The sequence below is a fragment of the Oryzias melastigma genome, linkage group LG20 (genome assembly GCF_002922805.2).
Source record: "Oryzias melastigma strain HK-1 linkage group LG20, ASM292280v2, whole genome shotgun sequence".
NCBI lineage: Eukaryota > Metazoa > Chordata > Actinopteri > Beloniformes > Adrianichthyidae > Oryzias > Oryzias melastigma.
The window spans coordinates 19,706,999-19,710,570 of record NC_050531.1 but is presented as its reverse complement, the minus strand read 5'-3'; positions in this window follow the sequence as shown (position 1 = coordinate 19,710,570).

The window sequence follows — 3,572 nt, the reverse complement described above, 5'->3', positions numbered from 1 at the left end:
CTTTCTTTCAGTCTGTTTGAGAACTCCCCAGAGTGGCTCAATAATAATGAGGTGAGGAAACTGAGACGGTCACTTCAGAATCTTCACCTTATTCTTTTGTAACCCATGACCGCTGGACTTGGGCTTGTGTTGTGGATCTTTGTCATGTTGAAATGTCCAATTTTGTCCCATTCGCAGCCTCTGAGCTGAAGGGTGTAAGTGTTCCTTCAGTGTCTTCTGATGCTCCATTCATCTCAGCATCAATTTTGAACAGGTTTCCTGTGCCTTTGTAGCCCAAACCATCAGCGATCTGCCTCCATGTTTCACAATAGAACTAGTGCTATTTTCACCATAGGTCTTGTTGACTCCTCTCCAAATGTAGCATGGTGGTTGTGGCTAAAAAGCTCAGTCTTGGTCTCACTACTTCAAAGGATTTTAGTCCAGAAGTTTGGAAGTTTGTCTCTGTGCATTTTGGCATATTGTAAGCAAGCTATTTTGTGGCATTTACGGAAAAAAATTTTCTTCTGGCAACTTGACACCCTATTTTTCTTCAGATGCCTCCCTGTCTGTCTGTCTGTCTGTCCGTCCTACTGTCCTAACAGCGCCGGTTCTTCTGTGAAAGCTCCTGCAGAGATGGTGCTGCGCCAGGATGGCGATCAGCAGCCAGTGACTCGCAGGTATCTGTGTTAATTGAGAAGTCTTTGAGGGAGACCTTAAGGCTGTCCTTGAAGCGTATCTTCTGCCCTCCAACTCTATGCTTGCCCCGGGAGAGTTCACCATAGAAAAGCTGCTTTGGAATGCAGTGGTCTGTCATGCGGGAGACGTGCGCATCTCAGTTGAGCCATGCCTATGATGGTGGTGATACTGAGGATGCCTGCCTTCTGCAAGACTTCTATGTTGGGGGTTTTGTCCTGCCAGCGTATGTGTAGGAGGTTTCTCAGACATTTGAGATGGAAGTGGTTTAGCTTACGTTCGTGTCTTCGGTACGCAGTCCATGCTTTACAGCCATGGGTGGGGTGGGGGGGTGGTAAGGGCGACTGCTCAGTACACTTTCAGCTTCGTCTCAAGTTTGATTCCTCTTCTCTCCCAGACATGTTCCCTCAATCTCCCAAAGGCTGTGCTTGCTTTGGAGATTCTGTTGTTGGTCTCCACATCAATGTTGGCGATATTGGAAAGGGTACTGACAAGGTAAGTGAAGGTTTCCACTGCCTTAAGGGTCTGTCCATTCTCTTTTATCTGTGGCTTATGGCACTGGTTCTCTGGTGCTGGCTGGAACATCACCTCAGTCTTCTTGGTACTGATGGTGAGACCAAAGTTGTCACAGGCTGTGGAGAACTTGTCCATCTGTAGCTGCATCTCCTGCTCATCTCCAGCATTAAGTGCATAGTCATCGGCGAAGAGGAAATCTCTGATGACAGTCTCCTTCACCTTTGTTTTAGCCTATAGTCGCCTGGTGTTGAACAGTTTTCCGTCATACCTGTATCTGATGTTAATGCCGGGATCACAGTCTCTAAAGGTGTCTGACAACATTGCAGAGAACATCATGCTGAATAGTGACGGGGCTAGGACACATCCCTGCTTGACTCTGTTGGTCACCGGGAAAGCTTCAGAGAGTTCACCTTCATCCAGGCTTCTCTGGCTGTCATTCCGTCGTGGAACTGACGGACGATTGCAATGAACTTACGAGGGCAGCCAGATTTGTACATGATGTCCCAAAGCCATTCAAGACTGACTGTCGAAGGCCTTAGTCAGGTCAACAAAGGTTGTGTAAAGATCACGATGCAGTTCGATGCATTTTTCCTGGAGCTGACGGGCAGCAAATATCATGTCAGTGGTCCCTCGACCAGAACAAAAGCCACATTGACTTTCTAGGAGGAGACCCTTTTTCAGATGGTCCAGCAACCAGTTTAGGAGAACACGGGCCAGAATCTTGCCTGCTTTGGACAGGAGGAAGATTCCTTGGTGGTTATCACAGGGCTGGCGATTTTCTTTCCACTGGAAGATGTGGAAAATGATGGCATCTTTGAACTCTTGTGGTAGTTGTTCTTTGCTCCGAATGAACTGATACAGGCTGGTGAGCTGGCTGACAATGGATGGAGCACCAGACTTTTATATTTCTGCAGTATGGTGTCAGAGTCTGGGGCTTTGCCAGAGGACATCTGCTTGATGGCTTTGCGTATCTCGTGTTCTGACAAGGGAACGTCAAGCTCCTGGTTGATTGGCACTTGCAGGAGGCGAGCGATTGCTTTGACGTTGATCTGGGCTGGCCGGTTGAGCACGTCGTTGAAGTGTTCCACCCATCTATCCAGGATCAGCTTCTTCTCTGTCAGCAGGATAGTGCAGTCAGTGCTGAGAAGGGGGGATGATCCAGAAGGTTGGGGCCCATAGATGGCTTTCAGGGCATCGTAGAACCTTTTGGTGTCATGCCTATCAGCGAAGCATTGGATCTCGTCAGCCTTGGTACTGAGCCTGGAGTCCTGCATTTGGCGTAATTTGACTTGTAATGTGTTACGTATGTTAGTGAATGCTGCTTTCTTTGCAGTGCAGGGGTCATTTTGGTAAGCCCACAGCAGATGGTGTTTCTCTTTTAGCAACTTTTGGATTTCTAAATCATTCTCATCAAACCAGTTCTGATGGTTTCTAGCCGCGAGGCCCAGAGATTCAAGTGCAACTAAGTGAATAGTGTCTCTGATCCTTGATGCTGGACTGGTTGAACTGGAGGTCTGACAGTTTTTTTTCATGAGGGTCTGGAAGTCTTGTTCCTTTTAGGTGTTCTTGAGTGCTGAAACATTCAGTTTCTTCATGACTTTCTGGCCCTGTGGTCTTCTCTTGTGCTGAATATGAAGGTTCATCATTGAGATGATAAGGCAGTGGTCTATCCAGCAGTCGGCGCCACACATGGCCTTGGTCACTCTCACATCCCGTCTATCCTTTGCCTTGACAATGACATAATCAATAAGATCCCAATGCATCCAAGATGTCTTGTTTAAAGTCGGCAGTCGAAACATTGTGTGAGTAATGGTCAAGTCATGAGTAGCACATGTTCTGAGGAGAAGGTCTCCATTGCTGTGTCCAATGCCATGTTTTCTCAGGACACAATGCCAAGCGTGGTAGTCAGCCCCTACACAAGCATTAAAATCACAGAGAATGATAAGCTTCTCGGACTTTGCTGAAGCGATGAGTGAATAAAGATCTTCATAAAATTTGTCTTTGGTCTCTTCAGGGTTTTTCATGGTCAGGGTGTAGCCACTGATGATGGTTGTGTCATGGTATGCTGATTTAGAGGCTAATTGAGTACACCTGTGGGGAGGAGTGGTTACCATCTTGGGAGGGTTTTTATTTGTGTCCATAGACATTTAAGGAGCAAGCAGCACGGAGGGAAAAAAAAGCGGTCAGGGGGAAGGTGATGGAGAGACTGAGTGGACACATTCAGACTCCACAAGGTGGAGTAAATTGGGGCAGGGCGGGGAAGACGCTGTCGCTGCCAAACGTACAGTGATCACCTGTCGACGCCCCGCTCCGAGGGCCACCTGCCGTTGCCAGATGCACGGAAGACGAGGGCCGCCTGCCGGTGCTACACGGACGCACGGAGG